The 20,287-nt window shown below is 38.0% G+C and overlaps 2 long non-coding RNA genes across 8 annotated transcripts in view; one reads left to right on the forward strand and one right to left on the reverse strand.

Annotated features, from left to right (window-relative positions):
- Positions 1 to 441: 441 nt before the first annotated feature.
- Positions 442 to 5,949, reverse strand: LOC121885252. Its single transcript, XR_006092516.1, has 4 exons — positions 5,807 to 5,949; positions 3,338 to 3,377; positions 1,156 to 1,805; positions 442 to 914 (listed from the first exon to the last, which is right to left on the reverse strand). It is a non-coding gene; the product is annotated as an uncharacterized LOC121885252 (long non-coding RNA).
- Positions 5,950 to 6,565: 616 nt separating this feature from the next.
- Positions 6,566 to 20,287, forward strand: part of LOC121885250 — a 98,911-nt gene continuing 85,189 nt past the window's right edge. For all 7 annotated transcript variants that reach the window (XR_006092510.1, XR_006092508.1, XR_006092515.1 and 4 more), the window contains exon 1: positions 6,566 to 7,199. This is a non-coding gene — a long non-coding RNA (uncharacterized LOC121885250). The remainder of the gene's footprint in view (positions 7,200 to 20,287) is intronic.

Raw genomic sequence — 20,287 nt, forward strand, 5'->3', positions numbered from 1 at the left:
CACAATAAAAAGCCTTGAACAATTTTCAAAGATGATAAATGCCTCCCTCACTCACATACTACTATGTTAATATGACACACAGCATTTTTTACACATGGTTACACTTAAAAATATTGTTCTATAATCCATCATCAGGAAAAGTAACAACACCACACAAATAATTAGCCTAATATTACCATGACAGAAAGCATTAGAGCACATGGTGCGACTGAAATCTTTTCAAATTCCACTTTTATTTAACGACTCATCATATTATGTCATTTGCATAAGCATTTACAAGCATGAGAGCAGCATTAACAATGCTGCATATTTTTTCAGGGAAGTCGTTGATGTTGTATACACCATTTTAAGTAAAAGAAAAGAAAAAAAAATATATATATGTATATATATACATATATACATATATGATAGATGGTATTGCAAATTTCAGCTACAGGAAATTTAGGATATATTGGACTATAACATCAAAAAACAATTATTGTAAAGGATTCACACCCTCATAAACAAATGCCTTGGATGTCTGATTACACTCATTTAAGAAATATTTCTGTAGTCCATTCTATGTCATTTCCAGAGGCAATAATAAAGAACATTGCCGGATGAAAAGGTATCTTTTCAAAGTTATCTATGACAAAAATGACATTAAAGAATAAGTTAACCATTTTTTAATCTAACCCTTTTAGAAGGTTGTTTACAGTCAAATATAACTGTCTGAAGCAAAATTGACAAAAGGTTCAGAATTGAGAAAGTTATGAAAACGTCTGCTTTCAACATCAGTAAGCTTGAAGAATATTTTTCCTGTGACGGCCAAACATATTGTACTCCATTGCCAGCTTATTTGATAAGACGTATTTCATCATTCTTCTTGTTACATCATCCACACTTGTGCCCCCTACATCTGCCACCATGGCAACCTAAGGATGAGAGACAAAGGGGGAAAAAAAGGCTTACATGGACTGCAAAGACAGTAAGCTTCAAAGATTCAACAATTCAGCCTCAAAGTCGACTAAACATTTGAAGTTGTAGCCTTTATGTAATTTAGTGTGATGCAATACATATTTGTATATGATCAGATGTTAGTTTGTAGTCTATATGCGATATAGTCTATATGTTTTGGATAAAAGTGGCTAAATAAATAAACAGATGTAAACTTACAGCTTCTCATCAAGAGCCTCAGCATCAGCTTGGGTTTTCAGAGGGAAGACCACTCCTTCAGGGACCTCTACCACCGATCCATCTTGCTCCTTCAGCAGGACATTTAACATCTTACCATGAACCTGTTGGGTCTACTTCACTTCTTCTACAATTGTAAGTTTAGAGAACATGTCTTCACAAGTGGGCCTGGCAACCCTCTGGGCAGTGGGGCTGGCGACTCATTGGGCAATGGGGCTGGTGACTTGAGCAGTGGGGCTGGTGACTCGCTGGACAGTGGGGCTGGTGACTCGCTGGACAGTGGGGCTGGTGACCCAGCTGGTTATTTTCTTCACTGCTGGCCCAAGGAGCTGGTCTGAGGGAGTGAGTGGAAGTTCGTACTCCGAATCGGCATACTCACTTGATTCTGATTGGCTGCTCACTTAACTCTGGAGGAGTTTTGCACTTGCTCTAGAGAGGTTAACATAAACATATACAGCACACCATACCTACTGCTTCCATATTATTTCTAGGGGATATTACTATTAACCTGTATTCCCGCACACACCTACTTTCTTCTTCTTGAGCCACCTTCGGTGTCAGTCAGGTCTGATGAATACTCAGCTTGATGTAGCTCTACCCTGGCATAAAGTGGCTGTAAAATACACTGACACCTAATAACAGGAGTGAGGCAGATACTGAAATAGAACTAGATTTATATTAGTGTTTACAACCATGAAAGCAGCATTAATTGCAAAATACATGCACATAGATGATATAAAGCATAGGTGTAATTTCCCATCACACGCACATTACACAGTATCCAGTTAGCTGATTGGTGGTGTGCCCTCTTTTACGGCCTTAGTTACATTGAGCAATGAGGCTGGTGGCCACCAGCATAATTTTCTATTGGTGCCCTTGGTACCCCCTTCTATTGGTGCCCTCCACAAACTCCACCACACTGAGTAAGGGCATCCTGCAAAGTTCATCAAGTCATGTGCTGTGTAGCTGAGGCAAAGCCACTAATGTGTTTCGAAGAGGCAATAAATGCAGTGTTTTTTTTAAGTCTGTTACTGGAGCACTAGCAAGCTGACCAGACAGTTTTGATAGCAAATGGACTCCCAGAGATGTCAATCAATGAGGTAGCTGAAAAAACATGCCCCCATCTCGAAAAAGTTCATACGCTACATGTGTTCCTCCAGTGGAATGCACAATGTTCTGCACAATCACAACTCTGCACTCAAGTTCAAAACAATTGGTACCACTGAAGTTTGAGATTATTTTGTCTTTGTGTTTATATATTATACATATAAATATTTATACATTTATGCAGTACATGCTGAATATTGCAGTGTACTGAGGAGAGTTCCTGGCTCCTTAGGTAAATCCAGACTTAGCTCCAAAAGTATATCTACTAGTTCTGACAGCACAGAATGAGACACATTTCAATTAGCTGCCCATTCAACCAGTTTCCTCTTAGCGTCAGAATGGGGTTGCTCTTTGGCATAATCACAGCTAGGATCTTCATCAGGGTCACTAGCCATGTACAAGTCATCAACTTCACTCTCAGTGTCAAAATCTAGATTTACATCTTCATCAGCATTGTTCTCCACATCTTCCTCAATATTTTGCACTGCCTGGTCCACAGCCTGATCTGCCTGTTCCACAACATCCATAACAAGGCTCATTAAATGCTGCTGCACTCTGACTTAGATACTCCTCCTCCTTGTCTGTGAATTGCCATGAAGGTAATCCATTTCACTAAAATACATAGAGGAGACAATGGTCATATAGTGTTTCCTACAGAATTTTATGAAACTGTGGTGGTGAGGGTTCTAGTTACAGAAACCACTAAATACGTGCAGCTGTCAGCTGAATGGCATAGCACATGGTCTGTAAATATGATAAATAAATAATGAATATAATTATAATATAGTTTCAGCCCTAAAACAAGCAGTGGCACTACATCACACAGCATACTAAACATATAGGTATACAGTTTTCACAGTATTGTTTGTTGTCCCCTTTCATGGAGCAGTGAACCCCTCGAGAAGTACTACTGGGCCCACTTGACCCCTCAGACAATCCTCAAACACTGCAGCCACATGAATAATGAGATAAGATGCATCACAGTCCATCTGATTTCAATATCCTGGGGGAAACTCTACATTCACCCACGGCACAACATTAAATTCAAATTACTTACATGGCATAGAAGAGCACTTTCCAACAGGATCTGGACAAATCTAAATGTAACAAGAGAATGGAGGAGGGGGAATGAGAAACATATATATATATATATACAGTATTCAAGCCTTTTATTTAAGTAAAAGTAGCAGCAATTACTCCACAACAAGTCAAAGTCCTGCGTTCAAAATCTTACTTAGGTTAATGTACATAAGTATTAGCAGTAAAATATACTTACAATATTTTAAGTAAAATTACTCAGTTGGCAGTAGAATGACCCATGTTAGTGTCACATTTTATTACTAGATTATTATTTCAAATGCTTTATCGTGTATACAACGTTCTATGTTGTGGCTGGCTAAAGAAAAGTTATTTTTAATCACTTTATATACTGTTGGGTAATTTAATCTTTAACATTTATATTCAAATTCTGTAAACTGAAAATATATTTTGTATGTAAAACCTTTATCTCTAAAGTACAGTATTTACAGTGGATTAACAGCTGAATCATTTTTACCGTATATTGAATTTACTGTAAAAATCAAGCTGTAAGCTCCAAGTTTTGAACTGTAAGTAATTATTAATTATTAATGTTTCTTGGTGAACTATAAGGCCATGATTGTTATAGGGTACAGCGTTATAACGTCATGGCACCATTGCAGGAACCAACAGTCACACAATATTGAATACACAAGTTCCCAGTAATAAAATGAAGCCTTATAAAATGCAACCAAGTTGCACTTGCACTGGAAAAGGCTGCATTTGCAGCGTTACACACCTGTGCAATAAAAAACATGCAGTTTGTAAAACCTGCTAATAACATTACAGAACCCAGTGTAGACATCTGACAGCTGAAAGTAAGCTATCTTATTCCAAAAACGTGTTCTCCTGTACTTGGGAAAAAAAGCCTTAAATTTCCAGGTTTTCCAGGATATGTGGGAAAACTTGGTATTTTTTTTACAACTTTAAAACAGCGACACAGTTTATACAGCTGCCCACAGAAACCACCCTCAACCATTAACTATCGGGACACAGCATTTTCAGCTGCTGGATGTTGCGGTATACCTGTTTGTAAAGCCCGAAAACTGCATGAGATACAGTAGAAACAGCAGCAGCCTGGATAATTATACAAGGGCAGAAAGTCACATATTTAACCCCTGCAACTGGCCTCAAATCATGTGAGAAAAATCAGTAAATACACTGCAGACACACAGCAGCTGACAGAAGGAGGAGGCCATATTATGCAGATGAATATTAGCTTTTTCTGGGTGAGTAAATGTTAGTCTGACTTATAAAAAGGGAAGCTAAAGGGCAAAAAGAATGCTGAGCTTTCAAGTTTCATCAGGAGTCATTAATAACACCGTCAAGCACATCATGTTTAATTAGGAAAGTAATTTAAAAACATGCACACAAAGGGCAACCATTTCCTGCAGACTGCCATTAGAAACCGAGGACAATTAGCTGATAATTAGCCTGATCAGCCACCATCAGTAATCAATACAAACAAACATTATTAGACTGTAAATCATTAATCAAACCAATAACTAACAGAATTTTCAGACAACCTTATCATACTTTAGCAGTTACCAAGTGTTTCTGTAGTCATGACAAAATGTTCAAAAATTTACATATTAGCAGTTTGAATTCAACTGAAGCTCCCTGCACTCACCAGGGAAAATATAACACCAAGCTCCCTTTAAGAAATATGACATTAACAATTCTTTACATGTCCGCAAATACACATAACTCTCTTTGAGGAGCTTTTTTTGGCCATTACCTTAGTAACAACCTAGTTTTCTGCTTCCTGTTTGGTGCTGGAGAGAGCTAAAAACTTAAGATAATATTAAACCTGTTTCATTTTATTCGAACGTCAAGATGAGAAAAGGACTGACTTAAGACAGCTTGGACTGAGTTTTTTGACCACCTTAAATCAAACGATCGAGATTGCAGGAGCGTGCCAGAACTCTAGAAAACTCTCATGATTTTATTCCAACATAGGAAATTTGTCTTCAGTAGTGAAATTGCTTGAAAAGTTGTTTGATGTAAGGTCGGCATAATGCACATAAAAAGAACAGAAAAAAAGGGGGGTTGTCGCAAAAAAGAAAAAAAAGTGGCATCAGGGCGGCTGCTGAACTTCACTGTAAAAAGCTCACATTATTGGGAGAACAACAAAAGAATAAAGAAATATTCTAAAGAGCCACAAATGTTTTGTTTTTAAACTTTAACTATTTATACCGCCTTTGATTTTGGGAGGGCCTGTATGAAGACCAGTGTAACTGTATCTCAACTAACTTATGTCGATTTGTACTAGCTAGTGAGCTAAACACTCACTAGAACGTTAGCTGAGTTCAAATTAGCAAATTGGCTACTGTCATGCCCCAGTGTCTTAGCTTCTTTATCAAAAAACAATACTTAAATATTATATGCGTAGGATGGTTCATTAAAAGAACTTTACATGATAGACAATCAAACTGGCAGATATACTCACTCACACAAGACCACCAAGTGTGCTCGCTAGATGTCGCAATATGCATGTTCTAAACTCAGATGTTTATTTATTTATTTTTGGTCATGACACATCATACTGAGCCATATCCATGTTTGTATGGCATGTTGCCTTGTTAAATAACATTATACATTTGTCAAACGAAACCACAGTTCCTGCAGATAAACTATGGAGCATTAAATATGCCACCAATTTAAGATAAATAAATAATAATGAAAAGAAAAACAGGTCCATAGGACATTATGCAATCACTCAGTTAAAGGTGAAAATCCTAATCTTAATAATAATAATAATAATAATAATAATAATAATAATAATAATAATAATAATGAAATAGATAAATAATGAACAGAAAATTGACAGGGAAAAGGTATTAAAATTTGATCCTCTCAATATGTTTTAAAGAAAGATCATTAAATTTAAAGTACAAATCTGTTTCCTTTTAATGTCTTGGAAAATATTAATAATTGACTTAAAAAAATTAAATAACTTATTTATTTATTTTGTTGTTGTTTGTTGTTTAGTTAAATATTTTTAATAAAGTGTGTTTGTGTGTCTTGATTGTGGCAAAAAAATAAAAAGTCAGACCACATCTGTGTGTGTTATGTCTTCTTAACATGGATAATGTACTGCGCACATTCAGTGGGCCGCACAACGCGGAAGCTAACCCGGAAGCTAGAAACTTTTTATGGCGTATGCGTCAGGCGAGCAATTCCTATAGGACTGAATGGGCGCCATTTTTAGTCCAGTATCCAGCTCTTATAATACATCCATGCTTCTGAAGAGCAGAGAGGACTCCCCACCACAGTCAAGGGGTTCTCGTCTTATGCAGCAAACAGCACTAGCAGGGACACTGTAGCTTGTTTGTTTTGTCGTTGATTCCACCCCCTTAGTGCCCCCTTAATTGGGCCCCTGCCACTCTATTTAGCTACCGGGAGTTTTAAACGCTAGCAAACTGCCCTGAGTGCGGCATATTGTCGCACACTGTGACGTCACTGTCAAGGTGATGCGTTTTTTTTTATTTTTCACTGTAGCTAGGGGGTAAAATGGAGAGAAAGTACAAATTGAGTGCAGTGAAACGCAAGGAGCCAGAGAGTAAGAACAGCGCATAATCAAGCTAACGTCATTGCTAGCACTACTAGCCTGACAGTGGCTAACGGCCAGACTATCCAACCTCACTTTTTCTGTGTGTTGAGCGGGACATAAACATTGACAAAATGCCATCATGAAGGAGAGGAGGATGAAGTCTTAAAAAGGGACCGTGATATGTACACAATTCGTTAACCTGTTCAGGTTATTTTGTTCTATGGAGGATGGTGGAATACACAAATGGACTACACTAAACTACAGCAGGCTGAGCAGGGACAACAATTGGGTGAGTGAGCATACAACTTCCATAACTTATCGAAGTTATGTTATGTACTGGGACTGAAAAGCCCGCCGAGGCTATGAATAAGGTGTATTTTCCCCAGTTTTGCATTTGTAAGTGGTTAAGTTAGCTGTTGACTGTATGTGGTTTGAGAATAAGCCTGTGCAGAAGCTCTGTCTCTGTTTCTTTATAATGACCTGTCTGGCTTGGGTTCTGTCCACGCCACTGCTACTATAAGTGCTTAGTTTCAGACTTAATTATCAAACCTTGATAAATATGTGGGGTCACAAGCTGATAAAAAGTATAAAACAGAAAAAAGAGAGCAATTTCTGTAAATCTTTAAAGATTTTCCTCTTATTGCACTGCTTTTTTCTTGGGAAATACTGGGCGTTTCCAGGACTCAACAAAGATACAAACATCCATAATTAGTCTTTATTAGCTTAAATTTTGGTTATGAAGAAATCAGTCAGAATGTTAGATTAATCTGTTTAACTCCATGTTTACTGTATCTCGGCACCTGTCTGTACCACTGCCTGTGGAGTTGTTAACTGTTTGAGATACAGTTTGTATCTGTAGGCCTTGTAGTGTTGTAGATCGCTGTGTCTACTTAATGTTTGAATAGGCTTTGTATAGTGTTGTAGACTGCAGTGTCTATTCTATGTTTATGTTATTCTTGTGTAAGAAAGACATGGTAGTGAGACAGTGCACCTGGCCCGTCGCTGTCTATTGGCGGTGGTGCTGAACCATTCGTCAGTCGATGCACGTAGAGCGCTGCATGCTGTCCTCAGTGCTGAAACATTTGAGCACGATTGGCAGCCTGTAGGCCTATCAAAGACTCAAGACACTCATCAGCCAGACATTTCTCCGTTCTCTGTTAAAGAGCAGCTGAGATTGACACTAAAATGAGAATAGCCGTTCCACCTTAAAGGTCAGTCCACCTTAAGTGAGTCTGGTCAGGTTAAGCTAATGCGTTGTTGCTAACTTTGGGTCTAATCCCCTTCGATAGATGAATAATTTCTTGGTCTCGATGAGCTGCAGCATTTATGAAGTGACACACTGTAGCCTGTACTACATTTACTGCCAGACTGACAATTTACTGCTGACCTTTTCCTCTGCTCCGCTTGCATTCACTGTCACTTTTCTGCCGCTTGCTCTCTGTACTCGCTCAACTACACACGCTTATTTACATACTCACTACACACACACACACACATTACGCACTGCCCTATTCCTTAATGGAGCTATGCTACTCTTGTACAGTTCCACAGTAACGTAGGGTGTTATTGTGCTCGCACAGTGTGCAAGTGAAAATCATTAGTAGCCCATTAATATTAATGATCGTGTGAAATTTTAGCAGTGGTGCACTGCTGCTGAATGAATATAGGGGGAACACTGCTGCATGATTCACCAGATGGTCTGAGCCTCCAAAGTAGTAAGCTCAGCGAGGTGTTGTGCACTTGTAAAAGTTGTAAACCATATTAAGGGAGCATCAAACAAACATCTTTTTTTCATGTTTCTTTTATACGTGCCACTCAGAGGTGAGATGGCTGTTTCACTTCAACAACAAAGGGGATAAAATGTATTTTGCTTTTTGCAACCATGAGAATGGATTCTCAATATTCTTGGTCACTGCTGCAGAATAAATCCAAAACAGACCACTGCTAGATAACTACTAACTAACTAACTATCTAACTACTATCATCTATTATCATATTATCAGGAATACAAACTATGCATAGCCACACTGTACTCAGATCATAAACAAATGTAAGAATTCACCCCCTCGCCTCTTGTTTAACAGGAGTCTGGAACCTCTGATTCTGGATCAGAAATGTTCAAACCTTGCAGTTGGTAATTTAAATGCTTTACACAAGTCCATGCTTTTCCAGCACATATCCCTTGTTTGATTAGATCCTCTGAGCCTCAAAGTGTCAGTTTCTTGCTCTACCTTTTGAACTACCTGCGGGAATTATTATGCATTGCTTTCATCTTTTTTAATCTTCCATCCATTTAACAACTATTTATTATGTCACTAATTAAACTCTCAGTAACACATGGGTTGTGCTCTGTTGTGGTGTGGTCTCTTGCAAGGGAAATTGACTGTTTGAATGTAAATGGTGGTATCTGGTGTCCAAACCGCTTAGCACTCAGTTGGGAGGTGGTGGTCACAGATGAACTTTGTCAAGAAGTTCTCCCCCCCCACCCTTGTGACGACATGAAAATCAGCACACCCTTATTAGAGCTGCAAATTTCCTCATTACTTACAGAGATGTCAGAGGCATCAAAGTGACTCCCCAGATTCCATGTTAATAGTCTGTTTATGATCAGGCCAGCAGTGAATAGTAATTCATAGAAGAAATGAGAGATGACTAGTAGAAGAAACGATGTTCTTTTTTAAGTTCCCTTTGCTATTTAGTTTGTTTTTGAAATTGGCATTTTGATCACTGTTGACAAGCTGTTGACACAAGAACATAGCAAGAAAATTACAACTAAGATGCTTAGTTAGTAAAGCAGAAGTAACAGAGGAAAAGAAGTGAGGTTGGTAGAGATGATAATGGGAGAAATTATATATTTATAAAATACTGGGCTGAAAAGAAGAGTAGCCACTTACCCTGTAAAATCCAAAAGAGTTTTAGATGACCAACTAGCTATGCAGTCTCTAAAATACAAATTGCTGTTGATTTTGTGTTATTCTGTTTTTTTTTGTAGAAATCTTAACACCCAGTTCTGTAGCTGCGGATGAATACACATTGTTTTACATTTGACATATCAGGTTGAACCCATTTTATTACCGTTACACCCACACATTTGATGTAGGTCAGTGGTCTAGATAACTCTGAACCTATGTAGTATAAATACGATGGTCATATTTCTGTACAGCCTCTACTTATTTCTGTTCCGTGCGAGTATCACACTGCTTCTTGCATTGGCACCAAACTGCTGTTGAATGTAAATCTAATGCAGAAATAGTTTCAATTGAACATAATTTGTAAGAGACCAGGTTGAGCAGGTGAGAGGCAGAGCTGCTACATCCCAGAGCAATGTAGCCTGAAGTTACATTTTGTATACTAAATTAAGGAAACACCATTGAAATTGGAGTTATATGCAAAGGGGAAAAAACGTTTCCTGTATTTCTCATGCTTTGACTCCCACGCTTTTACACAAAAGCAATAATGCAGCGGTCCAGAAAATATATTAAGAACCAAAATAAAATAAACTCTTATAAATTCCTTAAGCCTTTTTTGGTACCCAGAGAGAGGATGTGGGAGGCCATGAGGGAGGGGGTGAAAAAGACAGAGGGAAGCAGAAAGTAGAAGGGAGTGACAGAGGTGGTGTGTGTGTGTGTGAGTGTGTGTGTGTGTGTGCATGAAGGTGAGAGGAGGAGGAAAAACATTTCCTGTTCTTTACTGTCCAAAGACTGGAGGTAATAAACACACTTACAGGCTCCGGCTGTAGACTGAGAGTGTGTGTGTGGGGAGTTGGCATCTGGCATCCAGCACCAGGACATAAAAAATGTACAAAAGGGAAGTGTAATCTCTCTCTCTCTCTCTCTCACAAACACACAGTCACACACACACCCAGACACACATGAGCATATGCAGTCACCCATACACACTCATGATAGTAGTTGAGGTCAGACTGCGGGACGTAGAGAGTAAGTAGTGTGGTAAGGCCCAGCCTACTGTGCTATAGCACTAGACTTCAAAGGGGCTGTGCTGGTGTTTTGCATGTTTTAGCCCATTTACCACAAGTCACCCACACTTTACATTATGACTGTTTTAGAGTAAGATGAAGTCAAGCTTCCAGGCAGCCACTGGTTTCAGGTCACGCCAATACAATAGTAAAGTATTCCTGCATCGGTGTTGGGCAGGAACACATAACTTTGTAACTAGTTACAGTGGTGTAATTACTTGAAATTTAACATAATTAAGGCAACTTTGACCTATGAGTAACAAAAGTAAAGTAATGAGTAATGTAATACATGGTTACAATAATAACCAGGATGTTAAAGTTTGGGGGTGATCATAGTCATGGTTTAAAAAAGCAATGTTGCCTCACGAATAGTAATTTCCTGTCTAATGAATTGTTGTGTTGTGTCGTTCCTGAAGTCAGATGTTTCGTTGATGTTTGTTGCTCTATATTAATAATTTCTTCCTTTCGTCACGTCATAATTAATTGGCACTAGAGGGCTTTGTCACTTGAGCATATTTATGAAATGACTCATCCTTTGTGGTTTCTTCTTTTCTGTTTTCTTTTCTAGTTTTTAGGTTGTGTAAAAATCAACCTGTGTTCACTCATAGTATTTTTTTCAAGAATGTAGAACCGATGGACTGTAAAGAGAAAAAAAGAGAAAAAATGGCCTGCACTGCCCCAAAATTGTTACTCGGAGCATGGGCATTATTTCCACAGAGAGAATAGATTTTCAACACCATTGCTGCCTTCATAAAAATTAATTTCTTAAACACAATGACCTTCTGTAGCAACAGTAAAAATCACTGAAATGATGCCTGAATGTGATATTCAAGCATCATATAGCCTATCTTCAAAAATAACATCCATTCTCAAGATATGTCATGATAGATTATGTCCTCAGCCTTTCCTCACAATTTCACACTCGATGGCCGTTTTTGTGTTTTTTTTTTTTTCATCTGGAAATTCTAAATAGATAAAACAAGCCAAACATCACTATCACCTTTTCATATCCAGGATTCTTCCTCCAGAGTTTGGTCTGGACGGCCAATCTGGCCACAAGTGAGCCTGTAATCTGGATCCATCTAAGTGCCCTCTCTTCTTTTTGAGTACTTTCTATTTCTGTGGCAAGTACAATAAAATCTTTCCAGACGCTCATTCTTCCTGTCCTCAAGGGAACAACTGGCCCTTGAATTGATTTTAAGTTAATAAAGCTGACCGTATAAACGAAGCTGGTATGATGGTAGTAAAAGTGGAGGAGGGCAAGGAGAAACCTGTTTTATGTGATGCTGTTATTTTTTCTTCATCAGCATTCAGGCTGAATTGATTTTGTTATAGGGATGGAAAAGACGCTGTCTCTGCATGGTGTATGGCAAATCTGCGACTGTTTAAGGAACATAAATCCATGTGTTTCCAAAGTATAAAAGCTGAATGGATTTAACGGATTAAACTAGAACAGAATGAAACAGAGAATAATAGAGTGCTGTGTCTTAATATAGGTATTGTTGTTGGGCATTTGCGCTATTCTTATTTATAACCTATTTTTACCAATATTTAATCAAACGTAAATCTCTGCCTAGTTTTTTTCCCTGGCAGCATCAAATTAAATCACGCTCTGTGTTTGTAACAGCAATTGCAATGTCAATATGGCAGTAATGCTCACTCTAACCTGGTTATTGTCAAATATAAAATGAGTTATGTAATAAAATTGCTCATCAAAACAAGTGTAGCATTTTTATGATGAACTTAAATCAACTATTACCCAGCAGTGAAGTTTAAAAGAATGTTTTTTACATTAAATATGAAGCTAACATACTGTAAACCATTTGCAGTAACCATTATTGACAACTTAGCATCTTTCTAGCTAGATCTGGCAACTTTTAAGACTTTTATCACTTTTTTCAAAAGAGCATTTACTATGTTAATAATAAGTGAGCTTTATGCTGGTAGGCAGATTTTGTTACCTTTGGACAGAGGCAGGCTAGCTGTTTCCCCCTGTTTCCAGTCTTTGTGCTAAGCTAAGCTAACCATCTACTGACTTCAGCTTCATATTTACTGAGCAAACAGTAGTATGGTAATAATCTAAGTCTCAGCAGCAAAAGAAGTGTACAGCATCCCAAAATGTCTATGCTAATACTCATTCATGTTTTTAAAGATGCAGCTCTCTGTAGACCTGGAGGTCCAGCTGAGAACAACTGCTAGTGAAATGGATAATTCCTGGATGACTGCGGCTTATGCTCGTTTGTACAGAACAGGAAAGACAGACTGATTAACACAGGTGGGCTGCAACACTGCAATAAGCGCATTCAGGTAATGCAGTCCCACATGGTTTAAGATGTTTGATTGTTTGTGTTTGCAGAGACATAACGTCATCCGACTTAGGTTGGACATCTGGTCCAGTCTGGAGCTAACCTGACTAGCTGACAGACAACAACTGACCCACTGCCAAAGCTATGTGGTTGGGACTCACACTTAAAAATTATGTTCTGCATGTGCTAAGATTTATGTGTTTCAGGCTTATTTGACAGTAATTATTTGGCTCACAGGGAATATTAAACCCAGATCTGCCAACCCAGGATGAATTTTTTGATCACTATAACGACCTAGATGCATCAGATGCGAATCACTGCTATGAATTATTGTATATAATTACATATATTACATATTTTGTACTTAATTTGCAATGTAGGGTGTTTCCTCTCCTTGAAATTTTCCTAGAGTCGGCTAAGTTATAGACTACACAGTGCCAACACACACACACACACACACACCTAGCAGGCCACAGGCCCATTCTGCCTTTTACACACATACACACACACACAAACACACACACAAGCTCTGGCTGACAAATTCATTGAAACCCTGGAAATCTCAGTAACTGCAGTGAAGCTGTCCTTTTAGTCTTTGGCTGGGCTAATATCTGTGAACACAATGACACTTGTAACTGTTAAACCTTAACCTGTTCCAATATTAACTCTGTCAAAGTTTTGTTTTGTATTTGTGCTGTGACAACTCCTATCTGTAAACCAAACTGCACCACAACAATATGTACAATATACTTAAGATTTTTATAAGATTCTGAAGTTTATAAAGATGCAACCGAGCTCCTGGGTGTAAATACACAAACACCATCATCTACACTAGGAATGATGGTGCTAATGCTTCAATTTTGCTTTAATTTCTAATTTTAACAGTATAAATGTAAATATTTGTTATTTAGACTAGCTTGAAAAACTTCATCTAAGATCATATGAGAGTATTGCTTCAGTATTTGCCTCTGCAGCAGTCCCACCCAAAAAATGATTAGAAAGCCGTGTTTGGCTTTGCTTTGGCTCTATCCATTTTTAACCACATAGGTTTGCCTCAAAATGAAACGAATGCTCTGTTTTGGTGTCCCCGCTGAGATCCCCAATACAGTTTTCTGTGTCAAGTAAATTGCTAAAAAGATCGCCCAGGGTGTCATTGCTCTCTCTGTCTGGCACTGTCTTATTGTGTTTCTGCTTCCTCTATTCATTCCTGTCATTTTCACTCTGTTTGTTTCTCTCTCACTCACTCTCTCTCTCTCCCTCCACTGAGATGTTTCTGAAGATCTGTCACTGTCTCTTTTAATTCGTTTGACATCCATTCTCTGACTTTTTTCTTCTGCTTGGTATGTAGCCTAACATATTTCTAAGCAAATGTCTCTTTCTTGTTTCATTCCCTATTTTTTTTTTTTTTTTTTGATTAATGTCATCTTATAATTCATCAGTTTGCCACTATTCTCCCCGTTTTTCACCATACTTTACATGATATATCTCACTATGTAGGGCATTTTACAGAACAGCAATTGTTCTTGTGTTTAATATTCAGAATAAACATTTAAATTTACCCAGTTAGGACACGCAGGGCCTCTTTCTCTTCATCTTTTTAATTGGCTTACATATTGCTCGTTACCTCCTCCTCCTCCACTGGAAAATCCTTGGACATGTTTAACAGCACAGGCCAAAACAATTTGGCAGGATATTGAAGACTCCACATGCAGCTCAGAGTGCAGGCAATCGTCTTTTAAGCTGTCTGTTCTCTTTTAATATGTACTGTAGCTCCTCGTCCTTATCTGGCTTTTGTTGTGCCTTTCCTGTGATGGAGAGAAGAAGCACACAAAGCAGGTTTTTTTGGGGGGGAGGGGAGGGTGGAGGGGGGGACTGGACACAGCTAGTAGAGGAAATTGCAAAAGGGAATTGATGAGTGTTTGGATAAAAAATACCATGTGTGCCATTTGTAGCCCAAATATGCTAGTTTAACAATTTATTGATTAATGCAGCTCATTTGAATCTTCTCCACGTTTCTCTCTTCATTTATATTATCAGAAGCACATTCTGAGCAGTTCTTGTCTGTTTCACACAGAATCCAAACTGCACTGTTCATTTAAAAAAAACATAATCTTGGACGTTTGTCAGTGAGAATCAGTAAACAGTGAAAATGATGAGCCTCAACTCTACGCTGTGAAGAAAACACATTGAAATAATTTTTTTTTTTTTGCCGCATGTGGTCCCATTAAGAAAGACGGACACACTAGATATTTGTAGAGACATATTGAAACACACTCACACGCACACACACGCTCACGCACACACGTACACGTACCTTATTACTCAAATGGATAGATCCTGACAGGCATATCTTTGTCCTCTCAACTCTTCAGAAAGCTGCTAATCTGCTCAAACTTGCCTCAGCTTGCAGTGGCTGTTAATCAGCTGCCTTTCTAGTATTCACTGATTATCTCAGCCTCGGTCCTCGATTGTCATCTGCTACGGAACAGGTGTACGTGTGCATACGTGCACACATGTGAATCTTTGAGAGTGTGATGTGACATTTTACAGTTTTATGTGGACCAAGTCTAAAACTGAGAAAAAAGTATGGACAGTATATAAAGTTTATGTGCTTTGTGTGCTTTTTACAGCTTTGAAGATTCCAAAAAACGTAGCCTACACATTCATTTTTATCAGAAATGATCTCCATGCCTCATCAGAAGTGCTGATCATTATCAGCCAGTAGTCGCTCTATGATTGGATAAATTTGTCTTTTGGTCAACCCGTCTGCGTTCATCTGTCTGTCTAACTCGCTTTGCTTGCTCTCAAATTGGTCAACTTCAATTTGTGCTCTTTATTTCCCTTCAGTCCATCTTTTAAGTTCACCTGTCTGTGCATTTTAAATATACCCTTTGCTTGGCTCCCTCTTTCTTTCCTTCTCTTACATTCCCCGATCTTTACCGATCATTAGCTGTCTGCTCCTGTCTAGACGACAGCACAGCAAAGACAGCCACTTCTGAAATACCCTTTTAGAGTCAAAGCCAGCACTTAAAAAGTGTCTGGTCGACATCTTACACCTAACCCCTCACCGTTCTATCCGATTCAAATGTAGTCAAGCACGTCAATGGTCTTTGAAGGTTTATTATGGATTTGCTACATTCAGTATAGTGCACTGTTAATGTGACAAAGAAAAGACTTGAGCTTTTTCAGTATATATGGTCTAATTTATGCTTATACTAACAGCCCAAATGCACATCTCTGGCAGTTTCTTTTCACCATAACCTGCATGTGGATGATGAGTCACTTCTCCTTAACAAAAATACATTTTGATCAAATTTAAAGTCCTCCTCCACTCAAAATGTGTTTTGCTTATTATTACCTCACATGGATATTTGAGCTTCACTGTGCAGAATGTTTCTCTGTGCTTACACACCTTAAATCTGAGTTTAAGGCGTGTAAATGCACGCATGATTTGGGACTTCACAACTAGCTTGGAGCCAGTCGTTGTCCCATGCAACTTACACAAATGTGATGTAGAAACGTGAAACCTCCACTGAGAAACAGTGGCAGCTGGTGACTCAAAAAATTGAGGAGGCCAGGAGGAAAACCAACCCATGGCGTCTCTTGAAGGCCATGGAGAGTTTGCCAAGTGTTGGGAGCAACAAATGCAAATCCACAAGCTGCCACCAAGACAACAAACATGTTACATCAGAAAAGGCAAGTTGGCCTAGCGGTTAGCATTGCCCCTGTGTAACTTCACTCTACTCAGCTAACTTTAACATCCAGCTGAAGTCATTTGTCAACAGTTTAATAAGCATGAACTCATTTCAAGATTGTACATGGAGGTAGTGGTAGTCTATGGAGTTATATGACCAACTCAGAGTAAGTGTACCGTCATATGTGTGTTTTTATTTGTTCTTTTTTATCATGAACACTCTTTATTATTAGACTCATACTTGTTTGTCTCTTGCCTCAGGTCATGCATCCTTGATTTGTCACTGCCTCGACAACAACAGTCTTGAACATGCATGTTAACAGCGCAGGGACCAAAGTGTCACAGAAAGGCTAAATGGAGAAGCTAAATGACTCAGCAAATCCAATAGTTAAAAGGAAAAAAGAAAAGCAGCGAGGAAATGGAAATGCAAATGGGACGGGGAATTGCCCTTTTAAATGCACAATTAAAAGCTGTATTCTTAATTCAGTTTGCAAATTCAGTTAATTAATTCTCTTTTTAAAACTGCATTTTTAAACAGATTTCAAATAGGAATTCATTAATGTATTTTTAAATAATGTACTCATTCACTATTATAAAGTTAGAATCCCTTTTTAATTTGAGCAATTTATTGATGGATAATTATTTAATTTGTAAATTCTTTTTATAATTCCTCTTTATGACCTTTTAAATGATCAAATAATGAATTACTTTGTAATTTAGTCTATTTATTTGTGGATAAATTAATTGATTTGTAAACTAATTTATTAATTCCTGTTTTTAATTGTACAATTATTTATTAATTAAAGAAATGCTTTATAACTATTTCCATGACCCCTGTGATCCTCCGTAGTTTTCATGTACACTAGTCCCCTAGACGTTTTCAACGAACCTGGATTATTTCAAAACAGTTTATTACACTATTACACAAACATATGGAGGCCATAATTACAAAAAAAAGTTTCTTAATCACTCTTTGAACACCCGCTGACAGTGATCACGACTCGAAACAAATCATTTCAACAATACCAGCTAAACTGACATCCTCCTGATTTTTTTTTTCAACCTGATCATCTTGATGGAGTACAAAATATTTTCCGGCTGTAGTAGATTGTTGATATGTTGAGTAAAGATCCATTTTTTTATAACCATAACTACAACCCTACGCTGGAAACTCTGGAAGCATGCCGGCTGATTTGTACACTTCATAACAAGTTGTATGGGGCGTCTCTAATGAGAATCGTAGTTTTTAAATACATTGATATATCTCCATAATTAGAAGCTGGCAGTATTAAACTGCAGGTACTCCAGGGGGTTTTAGGGGGCGGTGGGAATCACATTGGTGTTATCAGATTTTAAAAATCTAATTGATAAATGGGTAATAATTACGTTTTCCATTTTTGACAGCGCCCCCAGTTGGTGCCCAACAGTGACCTTAAACATGACAGCTGAGGTCAAGATCTTTCTATAACAGCTGGTCCTTTATCTGTAGCCCCTCTTGTTGCTGAATGATAAGCCTTCAAACACGCACCAGGTTCAAGGTTCAGAGGTTCAAGATTTCAAAGCAGGAGCCATTTATCATCTTCAGGCTGACATGATGTTACCCTCCAGGTTGAGACCTTTCAGACGATGCATTTGGTTTGGTCTTACGATGAAATTTTAATTTTCACATTTCATGGACACAACCCAGACAGATTCACAGAACCCTTTGAAAGTTCAATAGGCTACATATTTTATTTTATTTAATTATTTATTAATTTATTTTTTCTGTTTTTGTGAAAATAGTGACAAACGTCCTTCAATGTAAAACTGTTTGATTCGGCCTACTTTTAACCGTATTATCATGATGAATATGCAAGATCTATGTTTTACGCCCTAACATTAAAACAGCCAGTGAGGTCATTTTTCCCCTGCAACAGTATCAGCAATCGTAAAAGGTGTCATTTCTTGAAGCAGTTACGTTTTTTAAACAGGACTTGACAAAATAACAATTTAAAATTCAGTTTCTGGGGTTTGTTAATTTTACATTTGCTTTAGGCTATTTCATTACAGATCAAAAAGGTCAAATATATTTTAAAATTCATCAATAAACTGTAGACTACAACAAACAAATAACAACAATAAAATAATTGACGCATTTGAATAATTTAATTATTGTAGAAGAAGAATAACAAATTTTGGATAATGACTTGTTTTGAACTGGGAATAGAGAAACATAGTGCTTACACTCTCTGTATCACACATACACAAGATGTCGGCTCCTCATCCTCAGATGAAGATCCCTCATCAGGTGAAAATAACGGGTCATTGATATCTCCCCCATTCCATTCTCCCTCACTCATGTCCTAGAGCATTGCCAGAACTTCTTGGGCATCCGTCCCTCCGTCTGTCCTGTCTGTTGTGTGTGTGTGTGTGTGTGTGTGTGTGTGTGTGTGTGTGTGTGTGTGTGTGTGAAGGGGGGTGTGTGGACTCAATGAATCAACTGCACACAAAGATCTTATTCAGTTTGGAGTAAATTCAGTAATTAAAAGTAAATAGCAGATATAATAGTAAATAAAGGCTTTGTAACGTAACGTAAAGCGGACTGTCTTTGTCTCCAAGGTAGTGGTGGCTGAGGATCATGGGTACTAACCCTAACCTGCCTTTGCACTAGATTGCATCAAATCTTGTACCATGGCCATATAAACAGGATGAAGACAGGGTTATCAAACTGAACTTTACATTTCACATCACTCATTTCATCCCTGCACTCGCCATTTTCATATATTTCATCACACACTATAAACATTATTTGTAATTGTGCTTTTTCTAGACAGTATAGTTAGAAATGAAAACATTTATCTTTCATATTTCAGCTGAGGTATGTTTACACTGAGCTTGCCATTATTTGAAGTTGCCTGCAGCACTCGCTGATGGTGGAAGCACGTTTCACCAGCTTCCACAGGGATTCTCTCATTAAGCACTAGAACTGCCAAGGGGTCATTTTTAGCCCCCTGGCGTTTTCAAATGCACGTAACTCTCTACATCTCTCAGTTCATGACTTTTCCCTAAAGTGGGTTTATTAATCATCTAGTGAATTATGGGAGGTGTGGAATAAAAAGAAAAAAAAATATGATCATTTTATAACTTGAACTGCTGAGGGGTCATTTTTACCTTTCATAGAAACTACTGTATAATGCCGTGCTCAACATTCACCCCACGTCCAATTTCTTAGCAACGCCTATTGTTTAGACATCTTTTGATAGGCAGGCTGCCATATAACGAGCTAGAGCTAGCTAGATTTGATAGATAGATCGATAGAAAGAAAGAAAAGAAAATGCCTGTAAGTCTATTGCTACATATACCAAGAGCTTATCTGGGAACTTTCCAGATACATTTCCTCATCATCTCCTTGCAGTTTTCAT

This window comes from Thunnus maccoyii, chromosome 19 (assembly GCF_910596095.1).
Source record: "Thunnus maccoyii chromosome 19, fThuMac1.1, whole genome shotgun sequence".
Lineage (NCBI taxonomy): Eukaryota > Metazoa > Chordata > Actinopteri > Scombriformes > Scombridae > Thunnus > Thunnus maccoyii.